This window comes from Taudactylus pleione, unplaced genomic scaffold, assembly GCF_031769625.1.
Source record: "Taudactylus pleione unplaced genomic scaffold, aTauple2 ptg000117l, whole genome shotgun sequence".
NCBI lineage: Eukaryota > Metazoa > Chordata > Amphibia > Anura > Myobatrachidae > Taudactylus > Taudactylus pleione.
This window is the reverse complement of record NW_028284519.1, coordinates 6,398,598-6,419,719: the sequence shown is the minus strand read 5'-3', so window position 1 is coordinate 6,419,719 and position 21,122 is coordinate 6,398,598.

The following is a 21,122-nucleotide window of genomic DNA, read 5'->3' as shown; positions in this document are numbered from 1 at the left end:
AATTTAAGCTGTTTAATGTGCTGCAGTGATTTCTGTCTTCCATCAAGCAGAGGCCCTGATTCAGAGCCGGACACTCTGACCAGAGCGCTCGCTCTGAATCAGGGCCGTCCTATTTAAATTTGGAGCGGCCTTTTGGACGCTCGCATAGCTGTGGGTTACCACCCACAGCTTATGCGAGCGTCCATCATGATGGTCGCGATGGTCAAGACCATCACGACCATCGGGTTGCAAGCCCTCTATCAGAGCCAAAATCACTCCCACTGACATCACTAGTGATGTCAGTGGGGCCGGCCCCAGACGGTAGGCGTTCCCATGGGAACGCGTCCGTCTGGCAGCCACACCCCCGGCACGCCCACCAAAGGGGGCGTGCTATCAATCACCATCGACAGCACGCCCCCTTTGGTGCGAGACCCGGAGCGACAGCTTGGCTGTCTCTATCCGGGTCTCGCGCATGTGCACGACGGAGCTCCCTCCATCGTGCGCATGCGCATTTGGGTACCATCGACCCACTTGCGAGCGTCCTGCGCTCACGAGCGGGTCTGAATGAGACCCAGAGTCCCGGTGGTCCCAGATGCAGCACAATGAGTGTCCAGCAAAAATTGTGGTTTTAAATTAATTAAAAATTAACAGCAATTAACGTCGATTTAAAACTTTTAGTTGCCTCCACCTTGTTTTAATACGCTCATATGTAAAATGTTACGATATTCGCTTGTAAACTGTGGATTTGTATAGAAAGACAGAAGTACAGAATGACAAATTTCCGCTTTGATATAGTAGAGAAGATAGAAAAGAAAAAATAGTAGATAAGCTAAATCCTTCTGTAAGTCCGTACCTGACCTGTAAAGGTTGAATGCTTTTCAAAAATTGTACAAAATGGTAGAGCCGCGCTATGAGGTATTAGAGTAAATATCAATTATATGTTTGTATTTTGTACATGTTATTCACATAGCAATAAATTCAATATAATGAATATTCCATAAACAAACAAAAGAACATATATAAAAATAAATATGTATATACGGCTTGTTTGAAGTAATCAATATAAATTGTTTAATACCATCAATAAAAGGACATTAGGTGTCTAAAAATCAAAAAAATTATATAAAAGTCTCACTTGAGACACATAATATATAAATGCTGTCCACTTGATGGTAAATCACCAAAAGGGGGTATTCCTTCAAAAGTCACGAAAATATGATAAATAGTTGAAATAAACATACATTGATTCTTAGTCCGGATTAATGTCCAGCTGTAGTTGTATTTACCAGCCTCCAATGGAGCATCACGTCCTTAGTATAATTCCACCAGGTGATATTTGGCATGGTTCCAGAGAGAGGAGTTGGCTGGATGAAGCAAAGTCGCCGGTCCGGAATAGAGTCAGATGGATTCCCAATGGAATGAGCGATAAGGGGGAACAGCTAAACGCGTTTTGATGTGGAATCACCCACACCTTCTTCCGTAGCAGTGTTCCCTTTGACTGAAATGATGGCTTTTTATACCCCTGTGCTAGAAAAACGTTCTAACGTGCTCATGAGGCCAGTGTGAGAGTACCAGCTACTGATGGTCCAGTGGAGTAGCCCGCACTAGTATCTGGGTGGGAGCAGGCCAGTGTGAGAGTACCAGCTACTGATGGGCTGGTGGCAAAGTCCGCACTAGTATCTGGATGGGAGCAGGCCAGTGTGAGAGTACCAGCTTCTGATAGTCTGGTGGAGTAGTCCACACTAGTATCTGGATGAGAGCATGCCAGTGAGAGAGTTCCAACTACTGATGGTCTGGTGGAGTAGTCCGTACTGGTATCTCGATGGGAGATACATTGTCTTCTTTGGGGTGCAGCTCACTCAGACATAGCACAGTGTTGAATCGTAAATAAACCTTTAGTACATTCCTGCCTATAAATCTCTAAGATTCACCTGCCTAGAACCTCTAAGACAAAACCTGCCTATACTTTCTAAAACCACAAGATGTCGCTAATTAGCGCTGTGTTTAATTATACCATTAATAACACTCTAAGACAGTTGAATAGCGATCCAACGCGCTAAAGATTATTATTCAGGTAAAAGTACAGATGTTACCACGCTATGATCTAACAATGAGCGCAAAATAAATTGTACAAACATTAGGTCATAAGGTACAGTCAATACATATGCATGCGCTCTGGGACCAGATACCGGCATCAATAATGAGACCTCCGTCGAACAGCATAACAGGAACACCGCAGACTGGCATCTTGTTTCAGAGCACTCACATATATACCCATACTGGGATAAGCAATACAATAGAATACGTTGGCAGGTTCTCATTGGTTCCTCTTCTTGCTTTTTCCGTTACGGTACAATTCATAGGTCGGTGCAAAGACACAACCCAGCCTCTAACAGCCTGATTGCATTCACCTTCCCGCTGCATAATAAATCTAATCTAACTATGGCATACAACATTTCAAGAAGTTATTCTCTCTAACGCTGTGGGAACAAAGTAGATCAGTACGGCACCAAACACGGTCCAATTGTCATTTACTAAGCCATAGTTACAGAAAACATTCATTTCTTTATATGCTAGCATTGCGACTAAACCAAGTAATAATTATCCTTTTTGCATTACGGGACCATTGCTTTTAAATGTATGTATGCGGGGAGAAACAGCACTGAATTGCGTTGTGTGTCTGAGGGTCGGTGGGGCACTCAGCAAGCAGCACTGAGCTGGAAGGGCATCTATGTGTGTGTGTGGTCATGCCAGTATGATTTTGGGAAGGATCACTAAAAAGCTGACTGTGTTCTGTTTAACATTGTGTGTATGAGTTGCAGGGAATTTTGCTACTTTTCAAATATAAGTCTGTGTGTGATATTATACACGTAAGTCCATGCATGATGGGCCACATGCACACACATACATACATATATATATATATATATACATACATATATATAGATATATATATATATACACACACAAGCACACATGCATTTTTCTGATGTTTTTAAACTGCAATTGCAAATGTGTTTATACAGTGAATTTAGTTCTCATACAGGGTGGAGGCTCCCAGCAGTGCAGTCGGAGCCTCACTCTTTATTCTGCTTGTTTTGGTTGTGGGGATGGACTCAATAGTGTAGCTCCATAGCTAGGCTACATTACAATTGCCACAGCTCATATATTCTTATGTGAAAATGCTCATAGCACCACGGTATATTGTGTCGTGTTATGGTATAGGGATTTTCTCCAGGATGGGCTTTGTATAGGATTCCAAATGCTAATAAGTTAGTGTTTATGTGTTAAACACTGTCTGCATGCGTTTGAGGGAAGGCTGACTATCTATTTTTTTTTACAAAATAGTGCTGTGAGATTTTATAATGTTGGGAAGTCATTTTTATGTGTGCTGAAAACTGTCGGTATGTTTTGGGGAAGATTATTAAAAAGCTGTTCGTGTTACTTTTTAGCAACTTTGCGTTGTGAGTAGCAAAATTGCTACTTTTATCAATTTTGCGCTGTGGATTGTGTACTATGTATTTTTGACAAAATGGCGCTTGTGTAAGCTTTCTTTTCTAAAATGGAGTCTTGCTGCCATTCACAAGATGGCGTCGTGCAGGTTTTCCTGATTGCCAAACAGATTCTGTCTTACCCAATTATTCGGTTTCGACAGTCCACCCTTTGATAGCCAATCAAGCGCTATCACAACCTATTGTGAATCTGTTTAGCCATGCATGAGAATATACCGTTCAATGTTATTATGGTATGACACAGTGTGGTCATTTGAACCATTCAGATAATGCGTCTCCGGGAGGGACATAAAACTGCCCTCATACGCACACCGCGGATCCTTAAGGGATCATGGAAAAGATGTGGGGATGCACCTATCCTATAAGGGGAGCCTTGAAAGGGGTCGGGACTGCATTACCTAAGATGACTTAAAACAACATAAATGTTATATCCATGCACGACCACTCAAACTCAGGCTACATTGTTATACACTACATCATAACTCAGGATTGTAATACAGTTCTTCCTTATTATTGTTATTCATATTTTCACAACAATTTACTGTACTGAAATTGGACCGGCACTCCCCTGGTTTGGTATAGCACTCCTCCTCTCGATTTCACTTCATTACACCAGCATCAGCTCCCGCCTCCTCCATCTATCCTCCGTCACAAGAACCAGGAATCTCCAGATAAACCACTCATGATGGAAATTCTGAAAGAAGAGTACACACATGAACACAGCAGAACAGTTCTTTTGCTGTGACACTGATCTACAAATTTCTTTTAGCTCAGGTTTCTCACTGTCACCTTTTAATTTTCCCGGAACAGGTTCGCAATTGCCAGATCCTCATTATCTGCTTCAACTCTGCCCTGCTTCACCACCAGTTGATTAACCTTTCTGCAGTGAGTGGCATGGACCCAGGTATCTCTCTCGGCCACCTTCAAGGATGTGGCACTCGTCAACAGCACCTGGTACAGCCCCTCCCATCGATCTATTAGGCAACCTGAGCGTAAAATTTTTTGGGTCATAACATATTCTCTAGGTTTGACATCATGACAGTTTATCTCTGGCATATCGGGTGAGAACAATTTCAATTTCTGCTGTTGTTGCTGCAACTGTTTGCTCACTGTTATAAGATACTTAACAGTGACATCGCTGTTACTCTTCAGGTCTTTCTGTGGGCTTATAATTAAATGAGGTTGTCTCCAAACAGTATTTCAAATGGGGACAGATTAAGTGGAGGCCTAGGAGTGGTCCTTATGCTATGTAGGACCAAAGGTAGTGCTTCTGGCCATGCTAGTCCAGTCTCAGCCATGATCTTACTTAATTTGTTTTTAATAGTGCCGTTCACTCTCTCCACCTCGGCACTGGCTTGGGGTCGATATGGGGTGTGGAGTTTGCTATCAATACACATCAATTTACACATTATATGGAAGACGTCCCCGGTGAAATGGGTACCCCTATCACTTTCAATCATTCTAGGGATACCATACCTGCATACAAATTCCTGTACAATCTTTTTAGCAGTGAATACAGCAGTATTAGTGGCCGCTGGGTATGCCTCTACCCAATTAGAAAATACATCGGTACAAACTAACACATACTTGAGATTCTTGCAGGGTGGTAATTGGATGAAATCAATTTGTATTACCTGGAAAGGACCGTCAGTTGGGGGAATGTGGGATGGTTCGGTAGGGATCGTTTTCCCTATGTTCTTCCTCAAACAGGTCAGACAGGACATTGCTCTCTTTACCGCTTGTGAAGAAAAACCCGGTGCGCACCAATATGCCTTCAATAACTTACACATACCTTGTTTTCCCAAGTGAGTCAGTCCGTGCGCTGCCTCTGCCAGGCTTGGGTAATACACCTTAGGTGCCACCGGCTTACCTTGTCCGTCCCTCCAGAGTCCAGAGGGCTCTTGCCCACATCCCTTAGACTTCCAGGTTGCTTTCTCTTGGGTAGAACACAAATTTTGCATCTCAATTAACTTCTGCATGTCAACTGTTTGGAAAACCATTACTTGTTCTATGGATACATTTGTTTTTAAACCTGCTGCCCACTTGGCAGCTTCATCTGCCCTGTTGTTGCCCAATGATACCGGATCTTCCTCACATGTGTGGGCTTTACACTTTATTACTGCTACCATTTTGGGCAACTGAATTGCTTTTAATAATCCTTTTATGTGTCTGGAATGTGCGACTGGTGTGCCTGCTGCTGTCATAAAATTTCTCAGACGCCATAGAGCTCCGGAATCATGAACCGCCCCGAACGCATACCTAGAGTCAGTGTAAATGTTGGCAGATTTGCCTGCTGCCAATTCACACGCTCTTCTCAGTGCTACTAACTCCGCCACATGGGCTGAGTGAGGAGGACCAAGAGGTTCAGCTTCTATGATGTCTGTGTCATCTACAACAGCATAACCTGTACATAACTCACCTGTGTCCGTTTGTCTATGGCATCTCCCATCCGTGTAAAATGTCACATCTGCATTCTCTAAAGGTATGTCACGTATGTCAGGTCTAGCGGTAAAGGTCTGGTTAAGATAATCCATACAATCATGTGTATCAATACCTTTGCAAAACTCACTTTCTACCAGAGACTCATCCTCCACCATTTGTGCATTCTTATGCACATACGGTAAGTACGTTGCTGGATTAAACGTATTACACCGCTTTATAGTGATGTTTGAGGGTGCTATTAGAGCTAGTTCCCATTTGGTGAATCTAGCTGAGGATACGTGTCTGGTTTGGGCAGAGTTCAACAGGGCAGACACAGCATGTGGGGTGTAGACAATCATATCATGGCCCAATACCACATCCTCACTTTTGCTGACCAATAGAGCCGTTGCTGCTACACTTCTCAAACAGGTTGGGAGTGATCTCACCACAGTGTCCAATTGTGCACTGTAATATGCTACGGGCCTACTGGCATCCCCATGTTTTTGTGTAAGGACACCTGCAGCACAACCATCAGCTTCCGTACAATACAAATCAAAAGGTTTTTCATAATCGGGTATCCGCAATGCAGGAGCTTTTGTCAGACTATCCTTAAGATTAAGGAAAGCCTGCTCTGATTCCTCAGTGTGTATCACACGATCGGGCTTTGAGGAAGAGACTAAGGACCTTATTCAGAGACGGCCGTACGGTCTACGACCGCACCGCTGCCTCGATGTTTGGCCAGTGCGCATGCGCACGAGGGAGCCGGCTCCCTCGTACGCATGTGTGAGACCCGCTACGACCGACAGCGCTGTTCATAGCGGGTCTCTTTCCAAAGGGGGCGAGCTGTCGATGTTGATTGACAGCTCGCCCCGTTTGGAAGATGGGCCGGGGGGGGTGGCAGCCCTAACGGAGGCATTCCCATGGGAATGCCTACCATTTGGGGGAGGCCCCACTGACATCACTAGTGATGTCAGTGGAGAGCTTCCGGCTCTGACAGAGCCAGAAGCTCTCCGGGGCTTACGACAAGTGAGACCCTACCCTAGGGTCTCGTCATAAGCCCCGATGGTCGTGATGGTCTCTGACCATCGCGACCATCACCCGAGCAGTCGTTAGCGCTGTGGGTGTAAACCCACAGCCTAACAACTGCAACAGAGGCGGGTGGTCAGGATGCAAGTGGCTGCCCAGTTTCTGAGCGACCGCTTGCATCCTCCGACCGCCTCTGAATGAGGTCCTAATTCCAGTAAAGGTAAGGCCAAAATAGAAAAACCTGGTATCCACATTCTACATTATCCACACATTCCCAAGAAGGTACGGATTTGCTGTTGGTTACATGGCAGTGTCATGTTTTGTATAGCCTGGATTCTATCTGTAGTGAGATGTCGCAGCCCCTGGGTTAGGCAGTGTCCCAAGTATTTAACTCTGGATTGGCACAGCTGTAGTTTGTCCTTAGCAACCTTGTGTCCTGTTTGCGAGAGATGAAGCAACAAAAGTTTAGTATCATTCAAACATGACATAAACGAGTCAGAACATAGCAATAAATCATCTACATATTGAATTAGAACAGATCCATTGGCGGGTTGAAAAGACTGTAAACAATCATGTAATGCCTGGGAAAAGATACTGGGGCTGTCTATGAAACCCTGAGGTAATCGTGTCCATGTGTATTGTACACCCCTGTATGTGAATGCAAATAGGTACTGACAGTCAGGATGAAGAGGTACAGAGAAGAAAGCAGAACAAAGATCAATGACAGCGAAATGGGTTGCATTTGGTGGAATTTGCATAAGGATGACAGCTGGATTCGGCACTATGGGAAATTGGCTCTCTACCACCTTATTAACCCCTCTAAGGTCTTGTACCAGCCTATAACCCCTCCCACCAGCCTTCTTCACTGGAAAAATGGGACTGTTGGCTACACTTGGTGTACAGACTAAAATTCCCTGCTGCAATAACCGCTCAATTATGGGATACACCCCTAACTCTACCTCCTGTTTTAGTGGGTATTGGTGAATTTTTGGGACTTGCCTTCCGCTTTTTAAATGTACCATTACAGGGCTTACGTTTGCCATTAATCCAGTGTCCTGTCCATCTTTAGTCCAAAGGGAATCTGGAATTAGGGACAACATTTCATCTACCTGTGATGGAGTTTCATTTAAAACTGTAGAGTGATACATTATCCTTTGAGGAGTGTCTAACATATCCCGCACCTCGTATTCCATTCTCTCTGGGATATCTAAAAATACACCATCAGGGGTGCAATATATAACACATCCCATCTTACATAACAAGTCTCTGCCCAGTAGGTTAGTAGGAGCCGCAGCAGCCAGGAGAAAAGAATGCCTGGTATGCAACGGCCCAATAGTAACCTCTGTGGACTTTGTTAAAGGATAATGTTCCACTTTACCTGTTACACCCATTGTTGGTACTGTCTCGTTGGTCACCTGCAAATTAACGGGAGATTTTAGCACTGACCTGGTCGCCCCTGTGTCTACAAGAATAGGATATTCAGTACCAGCTACATCAACCATCATGACCGGTTCTTCCCTAGTACTTCCCGTTAACCTGACCATCTGTAGACTACAGGTATGACCTGACCCCTAGCGTTGGCTACCATTCTCCAATAACGCATTTACGGCTACAATTGGAGCTGGTGCCTGCTGAACATTTGCTGGCCTCTGTGCATATCCCTTATGGGGATATCTAGGTCTTCCCTAATGTGGGATCCCTACTCCTTTTACTGTACAGCTTCCACTTAATTGTCCTGTTTGTTTACAGTTAAAACATGTTCGTGTTTCGGGTGAAGACATGTGGTGTTGTGAGGTTTGCGCAGAGGGTAAAGGTGGTGGATATGGGTAAGGATAGGGAGGGTAAGGGTATTGTGGGGGATAAGAAGTTGGTGGATAGCCTGGGACCTGTGGTTGCATCGGGTTAGTGGGATAGAGTTGTGTTTGTTGTTGAGTGGGGTTAGTGAGAGCACATACTTGTTCAGAAGTGAGTGTGTGTGCAAGTGCAAGTGTGTCTGTTGGCTGTGATGTTACCGTCATTCCCTCCAGAGCTTGTATACTGACAGCCATTAGTTTCTCCCTCTGGGCTTCTCTCTTTTTGGAGATGTTCTTATCATGTTCAATGGCGGTTTCTATGAGGGTATCTATTGTAAGTCCCCGCCAGCCAGGCTGTGAGGTCTGAACCCAAGTTTTTAAACTCTCTTTCAGACCGTCCACAAGTACCGTAACTATCATCCCCCTGTGGTGAGTGCTATCTTTAATATTCTCTATCCCAGTGTACTGGGTGATAGCCTGCAGAGCCCGATCGCAGTAATCTTCTGCAGTCTCACTCTCTTTCTGCTTAATGGTGAAAATTTTGTTCCAGTTAACTACTACTGGAAAATATATACCCAATTGAGTTACAATGCGGGAAATGTTACCTTGGTTTACTTGGTCTGTTAAGGGAACGTCATCATCCAATACACAATCCGTGATAAATTTTGTCACGTCGGTATTGCGTGGCAGACAGGCCCTTAACACCACACGCCAATCTTTATTAGTGGGTTCATGTGAACTACCCAAATTCGTCAAAAATCTTTGACATTTGGCTAATGCCCTTTTTGGGATCAGGGAAATCATTTATGATGGAATTTAGTTCTGCTCTTGTCCAAGGACAATGCATTACTACTTCCCTCGTGGGCACTATACCGTTTGCGTCTGACCTGGTTACCTGGCTGGGGGTTTAGTCTGCTGCTGCTGCGTATGGTATGAACAACTTCCTCTATGGGTGCAGAGGGCATTAACACTTCCCTTGCTGTTACTGATGGAGATGGCGGCACCACTCGTGATTGTGGTGATGCAGCATCTATCATCTGCACAGCATGGGAAATGGCAGACATTACAATAGGCTCATCATCCGCATCATGAACATTTTCTTTATAATTGCTTAAGAGAGGGTACAAGTTGCTTGTTACATTTTTATGGGTATTTTTTTTATTAACTTCACCTACACCCCCATCCGCATAGGGCAGTGGTGGTGCGCGTGAACCATCTGAACTACCTTCTGCGACGCTACCTTGCAGTGCGTGCACGCTATCAAGCAATGCATCCACGGCGCTATTTAGCATCACTGGCGCATTGCGCGAGACTGTGCCCGCAACGCCTGTTTGTGTCGCGGGTACATTCTTCAGCCACATTTCTCCCTCGTGCTGCCACAGTTTTAAACATTCAAAATATTTAACCTTTTTCTCTCGGGAGCGCATCAAACTGATGTGATCCCGGACATTGTCTAACACATTTTTATCAAAACTACCAATTCTGGGAAACGGTCTAACACTCTTCCTCGTCATATTAAACCATAAATCACAATACCTTATTGCATAAGTACCGTACTTGGTATGCATGATACGACTGGCCGATCCGATCGGCGCCTCCATTAGCAACACATCATTGCCTAACATCTCTACTGTTTGCGTGACTCCCATTCTGAGACAACTCCTACGCTTTTCAATAAAGATTTAAGCCGGTGAAAGACAATCAAGACACTTTCATTTACCTGTGGACGATTTAAGTCGACGGCGCCCACACACCTGGATAAGATTTAGTAAGGCAACTTCCACACCTGGGTAAGATTTGAAAAAGGCAACTTCCACACCCGGATAAGATTTAGTAAGGCAACTTCCACACCTATGAGAGTTTGTATGTCGGCCACTCTCACGCACCTCTCTACAACAAAGACAACATGTACACCTGCTACTGTGTATAGAACGGTAAAGCTGCTTACCGAGCGACTAGGCTAACCCTTGCACCTAGCCCTTAAGGATCATACGATACCCTTAACTTTGTTCAACAAGTATTCACTGTTACACACTTTTTTCCTGCGCAGAAAAATACACGTTAACCCAGATATATACCCAAATAGAAAAAAATATGAAAACCTCAAGGCTTTGTTCAAACACGTGGCAGCACAACCGGAAGTACATGTACGCAATTGTGCGACTAGTCGCATACACAGTGATGCGACCAGGCCCACGTGTTATTACCTTAACGCTATTATGCGACTCCCTCTAAACTTTTATGAATGAGAGAAAACGAGTTTTCTCTCCTTGTCCCTGGATTCTGATCAGCGCTTCCTTTACACAATAACCGGCAGTACGCTCTCAGCAACACTGTGGTAATGAAAGACTAATGCGTCTCTCAAAAGGCGCCTCCACCCTTTTGCAGAGAGAGAACTGGCCGAGTGTTACCGTGTATCAGATAACGTGATAAACCTACAAACCCCCAACTGTTGAATCGTAAATAAACCTTTAGTACATCCCTGCCTATAAACCTCTAAGATTCACCTGCCTAGAACCTCTAAGACAAAACCTGCCTATACCTTCTAAAACCACAAGATGTCGCTAATTAGCGCTGTGTTTAATTATACCATTAATAAAACTCTAAGACAGTTTAATAGCGGTCCAACGCGCTAAAGATTATTATTCAGGTAAAAGTACAGATGTTACCACGCTATGATCTAACAATGAGCGCAAAATAAATTGTACAAACATTAGGTCATAAGGTACAGTCAATACATACGCGTGCGCTCTGGGACCAGATACCGGCATCAATAATGAGACCTCCGTCGAACAGCATACCAGGAACACCGCAGACTGGCATCTTGTTTCAGAGCACTCACATATATACCCGTACTGGGATAAGCAATTCATTTCTTTATATGCTAGCATTGCGACTAAACCAAGTAATAATTATCCTTTTTGCATTACGGGACCATTGCTTTTAAATGTATGTATGCGGGGAGAAACAGCACTGAATTGCGTTGTGCGTCTGAGGGTCGGTGGGGCACTAAGCTGGAAGGGCATCTATGTGTGTGTGTGGCCATGCCAGTATGATTTTGGGAAGGATCACTAAAAAGCTGACTGTGTTCTGTTTAACATTGTGTGTATGAGTTGCAGGGAATTTTGCTACTTTTCAAATATAAGTCTGTGTGTGATATTATACACGTAAGTCCATGCATGATGGGCCACATGCACACACATACATACATATATACATATATATAGATATATATATACACACACACAAGCACACATGCATTTTTCTGATGTTTTTAAACTGCAATTGCAAATGTGTTTATACAGTGAATTTAGTTCTCATACAGGGTGGAGGCTCCCAGCAGTGCAGTCGTTGCCTCACTCTTTATTCTGCTTGTTTTGGTTGTGGGGATGGACTCAATAGTGTAGCTCCATAGCTAGGCTACATTACAATTGCCACAGCTCATATATTCTTATGTGAAAATGCTCATAGCACCACGGTATATTGTGTCGTATTATGGTATAGGGATTTTCTCCAGGATGGGCTTTGTATAGGATTCCAAATGCTAATAAGTTAGTGTTTATGTGTTAAACACTGTCTGCATGCGTTTGAGGGAAGGCTGACTATCTATTTTTTTTTACAAAATAGTGCTGTGAGATTTTATAATGTTGGGAAGTCATTTTTATGTGTGCTGAAAACTGTCGGTATGTTTTGGGGAAGATTATTAAAAAGCTGTTCGTGTTACTTTTTAGCAACTTTGCGTTGTGAGTAGCAAAATTGCTACTTTTATCAATTTTGCGCTGTGGATTGTGTACTATGTATTTTTGACAAAATGGCGCTTGTGTAAGCTTTCTTTTCTAAAGTGGAGTCTTGCTGCCATTCACAAGATGGCGTCGTGCAGGTTTTCCTGATTGCCAAACAGATTCTGTCTTACCCAATTATTCGGTTTCGACAACAGTATATTTTGGTCAGCTGTGCCCCAGAAAAAAAGAGTCTCCTTTCCTCCCTCCACGTCTATACAGTTATAAGGTACATCTCTAGAAAGCATCATCAACCATATAACAATTCAGGACTCCCTGTATAGGGAACACTTAACTTACAATATTTGTTGGTTTTCTTAACTATTTTGTTAATTATTAGGGGATTTGTGATACTTCTCCTCTTGTTTTGAATCACAGTACTGTCTCTGTCCCTAATGCACAAGATAGATACCCTTCAAATGTGTACACAGTAAGTACAGCTCAGACTCATACACAAACAGGAGCCCGTGCAGATTGCTAGCTATAGGGGCATATTCAATAAAGTGCGAGAATAGCAAAAATTCGGCACCTGCAGGTGCAGGATTTTTGCTATTCATTTAGGTGCAGGGTTTTAAATTTTTTGAGTGCCGGAAGATTTGTATTTGCGCACTTCCAGAGCACAACCAAATTTTCTTAAAAGCCAAATTTTTAGAAAAAATTATCGGGTATTGCGCTGGGACCCCGGCGGCAACCCCCCTAATGACTGATTAAGCAATTGTGAGTTTCCAATTAGATTAATTAGTCATGAGTTTCTCACCTTTTGCAGCGCTGCCTCCTCCTCCCCCTGTTCTCCTCTCAAGCATCGCAGACAGATTCCAGGGACTGGCCACGCACAGGACAGGTATGTACTACCCCTTCACCACCCTGGCAGAACATTACACTGCCCCCTCTACCCTGCACCCCCCTCCTCGCACACACTACACTATGCCCACTACCCTGCACCCCCTCCCGCACACACTACACTAACCACACTACTCTGCACCCTTTCCCCGCATGTACTACACTACCCTCACTACTCTGCACATCCCTCCCCACACATACTTCACAATCCCCAATACCCTCCAGCCCCTTCCGCACACACTACACTATCCCCGCTAACCTGCACCCCCTCCCACACACACTACACTACCCCCCACTAGTCTGTACCCTTCCCCTACACACTACACTACCCCCACTAGTCTGTACCCTTCCCCGTACACACTACACGACCCCCACTAGTCTGTACCATTCCTCGTACACACTACACTACCCCCACTAGTCTGTACCCTTCCCCGTACACACTACACTACCCCCCACTAGTCTGTACCCTTCCTCGTACACACTACACTACCCCCACTAGTCTGTACCCTTCCCCGTACACACTACACTACCCCCACTAGTCTGTACCCTTCCCCATACACACTACACTACCCTCACTAGTCTGTACCCTTCCCCGTACACACTACACTACCCCCCACTAGTCTGTACCCTTCCCCGTACACACTACACTACCCCCACTAGTCTGTACCCTTCCCCGTACACACTACACTACCCCCACTAGTCTGTACCCTTCCCCGTACACACTACACTACCCCAACTACCCTGCACCCCCCTCCTTGCACACACTACACTACACTTTCCTTCCCTGGCCGGCTTCATTTTTCTGCAGCGGAGCACATGAGCCGATCCAGCCTTCGGAGGATGCAGCAGCTGGGCTCAAATGGTAGCAGATGTCCGGAGCAGGTGAGTTATTTTTTTCACGCACCGCTGGGTTTTCAAAGCTGCATTTTTTTAAAATTGGCTACCGTCGGTATCGGGAGCGGTAATCCAAAATTGGTTGCGAGGTCCGCGTGATTTTTTTGTGGTCAACAACTTGCGGTCAATTAGATATGCCCCATAGTGTATATCCCTTATCTCCCCTTGACATGTACAGTTTAAAAGACTGCGCTTTTTAGTTCACCAAGACACAGCACTGAGCAAACTGGATCATTGGTCAGCTAAGCTTGAAATCACAGTACTGTCACTGCCCTCATACACAATATATATTGTATATATATACCCTTGTGAAAACAATTGTAAGAGCAGCTCACTGTCAAACATACTCAGGAGGAGCCTGTATTGCAGATTGCTATGGTATCTGACCCATGCAAAATACTGACTTAAGCCATAAAGGAGACTAAGATGAGCAATACTTTAGTAGATGAACATAAAGTTGACTTTATGTAAAGGGTGGTGTATAAGTGTACTACAAAATGCATTTACATGTTTCTGCTTTTACATCTTATATGGGTTGTGGGGGCTGGTCTGCAGTGTCCGAGTACCCTCCCCCCGGCGCTGGTGCATGCGCATTGTGCTAGAGTCGACCCCGCATGTACATATATCATGGAGAATGGTGTCAGCACTATTTTCCTGGAGGATTCCTCTCAGGTGGCCTCAGGCTCCGCTGAGGGTAAGTGTTGTTAATGAGAGTAGGATGTGAGATGTGGCCCCCCCGGACCTAGGGGTCCATGTGCACCCATTATAAGTACATACTGCACAAGGCACCTGCAAATGTAGCCACCCTGCATGGAGTAATAAATGTAACATATAAAGCTAATCTGTAGAAACAGCGCTGACATAGCAGCACGTCGCAGGGTGCATAGAATAGTTTCCTAATGCTCATCCAGAAGGGAACCTAAATCTTCTCATCTGGAATGATGCTGGAGAGGCACCAGTCATAGTCATAACATGGCAATAGCAAATGGAGGTGAGCTGTCTGGACCCCAGGGCTGCAGCCTGTTGTATTAATGATGTGATTAAATAAAGTTGGTTGTCAGCCTGGGACCCTTTCTCAGCAACATTCTCCTAATAAAATATGGTACTTAGCATCTATGTATGTATATATGAATAATACATCCCACAGATATACCCTGCTGTGATTGGTTTACTTATAACATCCCCTCCCATCACACAGCTTTCCTGACTGGTTACTGCAGTCACATGAACATGAACGAATCAATTTCAGCTGTTTAATGTGCTGCAGTGATTTCTGTCTTCCATCAATCAGAGTCCCGGAGGTCCCATATGCAGCCTCTGGTGACCTTATATACTATATAGGTCTGTTCACTTGCTGCCCTTATGTTTTTGACAACTATTATTATAATATTTTAGTATATATATTTTATTCTAAACAAAGTTCTACTTGACAATTTGACAACACTCTCCATAGCTGCTCTGCAGATCCTAATGGGGAAGGAAGAGAATGTAGTGCTGAGTTTTATGGCCAATATGATGTTTAATTGAAAGTATAACAATACATCTGAGGGAGGTCAGTGCCATTAACAGTGCTTAATCCTTAATTGAGGTGATCACTGATACACTGTAACATTAAAAAACAACTTAACGTAAATGGGGAGTCTTTATAGATACACTAGACCCAGAAACACAAACCGATGTGTTTAAAGTTTTTGAAAGTACCGAATGGTTCTTGCTTCGACAATTAGACAGGAATGCCTCGACTGCTCCAAATTAAGAAACTCAGGAAATCTGACTAGACATACTTTGATTATGTTTAATGTCTCCCTTCCTTGTTTTTGATTTTGTTTGTTTTTCCTTAACCTCCCCTTCTTTCCCTTGTCGATGTCTTCCCTATACTATATACTTACAATATATTTGTTTATGATATACATGTTGGAATGTAAGCGTATATGTAATATAAACAATTGATTATTGTACTTTGCTCTAACCAAGAAACAAGTGCAAGAGTTTCTTTCTCTTTCTTCTCCTAGCATGTATGTCTGCTTTATTTGATATATGTTATTTCTATTTGAAAAACCAATAAACATATGTTTAAAAAAAAAAAAAAAAACAACTTAAAGTTTCACTTCTTTATATAGAGGTGCAATTGATTTCAATTTGTTTATATAATTTTTTGGGTTTATAATATTAGGGATGTGCGCCGACCCACGTGTTTTGGTTTTGGTTTTGGATCTGTATCTACCCTGGTTTTGGATCTGGATTGGTTTTACCAAAACCTCCATTCCATGTTTTGTTTTTTGTTTTTTGTTTTGGATCTGGATTTTTTTCTTAAAAAATCATAAAAACTGCTAAAATCACATAAAATGGACCTGTTTTTGTTTTACAGTATATTAACCTAAATAACATTTATTTCCACTCATTTCCAGTCAATATTGACCACCTCACAGCTCACAATATTGTTTTTTTATCTAGTTAAAGGCCAAAAGGTTGCATCCAGCTAGCTGGCTCAAAACTGAGTGACAAATAGAGTTGAGGACTGTGCAAAGATGATGGTTGGGGTACCCCTTGAGGATTGAATAATTGATAGTTGATAATTGATACAGTCACTGACTGAAGGATGAATTAATAGTTGATAATTGGTGCACCCACTGGCTGTAGTAAGAATTGATAGTTGGTGCAGCCACTGGCTGAAGTAAGAATTGATAGTTGATAATTGGCACAGCCAGGCGCAGCCACTGGCTGAAGTAAGAATAGTTGATACTTGATAATTGGTGCAGCCACTGGCTGAAGTAAGAATAGTTGACACTTGATAATTGGTGCAGCCACTGGCTGAAGTAAGAATAGTTGATTCTTGATATTTGGCGCAGCCATTGGCTGAAGTAAAAATAGCTGATACTTGATAATTGGTGCAGCCACTGGCTGAAGTAAGGATAGTTGACACGTGATAATTGATAGAGATGAGCGGGTTCGATTCCCTGAGAACCGAACCCACCCGAACTTAGGGGATCCGAGTCAGATCCGAGTCAACTCAGTTTTTCCCGGATGACTCAGATCTGAAAACGAGGCAAAACGTCATCATCCCACTGTCAGATTCTTGCGGCGGTCCAGAGATCGCCGCCATTTTTCATTCTGGCTGTGAAGAGGGAGGGAGCTGTGCTGCTGTGCAAAGGGGCTGGCTACAGTTGTGTTGCTTAATGTCCAGAGGGGCTGGCTGTTGTCCATATAGGGGGTGGCTGGCTGTTGTTGTGACTGAGGTTGTCCTGTCCATCCATAGGGGCTGTCTGTTGTCTATATATAGGGTCTGGCTGGCTGTTGCCCTATACATAGTGGCTGGCTGGCTGTAGTCCATAGGGGCTAGATGGCTGTTGTCCATAGGGTCTGGCTGTTCTGCTGTGTTGTCCAGGGGATGCTCTGTCCATAAAGGGTGCTCTTCACCCCCAGTGTTAAAAAAAAGGTATGCAGGGGTGCTGTGCTGCTGTCTGTCAAGGGGCTGCTGCCACTTTCAGGGGTGCTCTTCACCCCCATTGTGAAAAAAATAAAATGTTTTCTGTGTGCGTGTTAGCCACACCTGTCATCAACATAGGTGCGCAGGGGTGCTGTGCTGCTGTCTGTCAAGGGGCTGCTGCATCTTTTAGGAGTGCTCTTCACCCCCAGAGTTAAAAAAAAATAAAAAATTCTGTGTGTGTGTTAGCCACACTTGTCAGCAACGTAGGTGTGCAGGGGTGCTGTACTGCTTGTGTCATTTATCAAGTGGCTACTGCCTCGTTTGGGTGCTTACTCTCCGAAGTGCCCCCCAAAAAGTAATTCAATCAGTCAATCAATCTTTTTTGTGTGTGTGTGTCAGGGGAGCTGCCTGTGTCATTTATCAAGAGGCTGCTGCCTCATTCGGGTGCTCTCCCTCCCAAGTGCTAAAAAAAATTAAATCAATCAATGTGTTTTTTTTTTTCCTGCTGAGATTTGCTTAAACATTTTCAAAGGTGAAACTAATGGATATGGTTTAAAAAAATGGAATAAAGCAGCTAAAATTGTGTTCTCTGATTATAGTGTACCCTACCCATGGCCCATCTACCTGACTTTCAGTGAGTCAGAGGGGCAACTCCATGCAACCATATTCCAGAGTACAGCTGCTTCTCCTGTAGCCCAGGTCAGAAGATTTGTAGGAAGTGTGGTGATGATATGGACTAAAATGGTGCTCACATCCACTAAAGTGGACAATGAATCCCCAATCTAACAGGGAGCACAGCTGTAATTTCTACACAATACAGGATGGGATTACGATATATGCTTGGGTGATGGTATAATCTGGGGTGATGTATACATCATCTTCTTCACACAATATTTATTTGTCCCCGCTGGAATCCACCATTATAGGTGCCTCTATAATTTTTGCACGTAATTGATGGTAAAGGTCTTTCTCATAGAATTTGTATTTCATTTTGATGGACATCATCTTTTCAACATTTTGGTGAAGTAGTCTCAGGCCAATCACTGACAAGGTACCCGGCTGTGCTGAAAACTCTTTCTGAGTACACACTGGAAGGTGGGCAGCTCAAGTAAATCAAAGGCAGTTTTTTTGTGTAAGGGCCTCCAGGGGGTATACTTATTTACTAAAGTTTCTAAATATGAAAAGTGTTCATATTGCCCATAGCAACCAATCTGATCCTGTCTATCATTTTGTAGAATGCAATAGAGAAATGATAACTACAATCTGATTGGTTGCTATGGGCAACATGAACACTTTTCATTTTTAGAGACTTTAGTAAAACTAAAATTACCCCCAAATTGCCTCTTTTTCCTGCCAGTGGTTATTTACATGTATCTCTTTCTCTTCAGATCTATGGACCTCATTCAGAGCCGGACGCTATTTGCGCTCGCTCGTTCAGAAAAAAGGGGTGGCTATTCAAATGAACCGTTCGCTCTTTGCGGTCTGTTCACGCCTCTAGGTCTGAACGAGCGTACAAAACATGCGGTCGTTTTTTGGAAAACTACGCCCCCTGGCCGCTCGCATCCTACGTCATGTCCGCTATTTATTAGATTAATCGAGTACATTGACCAGCGTATGAACTGCTCGCTATTCTTGTGGTTGGTTTTTCCTACCGCATCTTGCGAGCAGTTCTGACTATAAAATAACCCAGTGACGTGGTCAATGATGCTGCTGTATTAATTATGCACACCCATAAAATGCCCGTTTTGACCTTTAAGCACGCCTGCGTTCGGATCTCCACTCACCATTTTCAAGCACCTTCCCCTGTTACCACCCACATACACCTCCTCCTGTCACTCAAAATAGCAGGCATTCGCTATTTAGCGAACAAACGATTTTTGGCCGCACTGACTGGTTTGCGCATGCGTATTACGATCCGTATGCATGCGCAGTTGTGCAAACATCGCTCGGAACGAACGAGTGGCCGCTTACGAGTGGCTCTGAATCAGGCCCTATGTCCGTTGGGAAGAAAAAACAATGTCTTCATCCCTTCTGGGATGAAAATATAAACCCAGCAAGCAGGCGTGGCGCTCAAGAATTCCCAAAAAAGACACAACATAAGACTTAACGTTAAATCTGAAATGTTACATTTAATGCTCTGTTCTGCTTGTTTACATATCTGATATGCTTAAGTGGACAATGGGAACAATGGCAGTTTGAAGGCCACTAACTAACTCTGCTTTTTTGAATGTCCCTGTACAGGTTGGGAAATGCCTTTACAGAAGGTTTGCAAAGGATTATTTAAGTCAATTGTTTTTGGAAAGCACTCTTCCTGGTCCCCTTCTGGGATGAAAATCCACTCCAAGCCGCAGAAGCAGGCGCAGGATTCTGAAGAAAGATACAATGTACGGCTTTCAATCAGGGGTAGCCAACTAGCCAACCTCAGTCCTCGAGAGCTACTAACAGTTCACATTTTCCAGACCACCTAGCTGGTGCACAGGTGTATTCATTACTCAGAAACACATTTAATTATTTATTACTATATTCTGTGAGGAGACCTGGAAAACATGCACTGTTGGTAACTCTCAAGGACCAGTGTTGGGTACCCCTGCCTTAAATCATAGATCTTACGCTTGTCCACATATCTGTACTGGTTAAGTGGCACTTTGAGGCCACTAACTAACTATATTTTTTTATGTCCCTGTAAGGTTGGGAAATGCTTTTTCATGTGGAAAGCACTACTAGAACCTTTCCTAGTCCCCTTCTGGGATGAGAAATCGACTCCCAGCAGCAGCAGGCATGGTGCTCAAGGATCCTTCTGGGGCAAGGACCGATGTGAATGAGTCATATATTTTTTTTGTAAATGCCTCCTCCCCTCCCCTTCTGCCTCATAAATTTACTTCAGAGTAAAAAAAATGAATTAAATTTACTACCAAACCCTTCCTATCCCCGCCTTCAACTACATACATACTCCAACTCCCTCAGGCCTCTCTTGAATAATAAAAACATTTGTTTCCTGATGTGCCATGTAGGAAGTTGAACTGCCATGTGTTTGTGCCGCCCACTGCTGCTGGTTAGCTTAGTCAGCCAGCTAGCTTGGTGCAAATTTTGGGCCTAAACTGGATGAAAACAATATTGTGAGCTGTGAGGTGGTCAAAATTGTGTGATTTTCGCTGTTTTTATGATTTTTTAAGAAAAAATCCAATTCCAAAACCAAAAAACAAAATACGGAGGTGAGGTTTTGGAAAAAACAATCCAGATCCCAAACCAAAACACGGGGGTCAGCGCACATCTTTAATTTTCACCAACTTTTGTGAAATCAATGGGCCATTCACAATAAGGGTAATGCAGGCGATATCACAGATAATTCCTGCTTTTCAGTTAAGAAGTGGCAATATACAGTAGAATAAGGACTGAAATTTCTGAAGCACCGAAAATAGAAATTTTGGGAACCGACACTATTGGTTCCCAT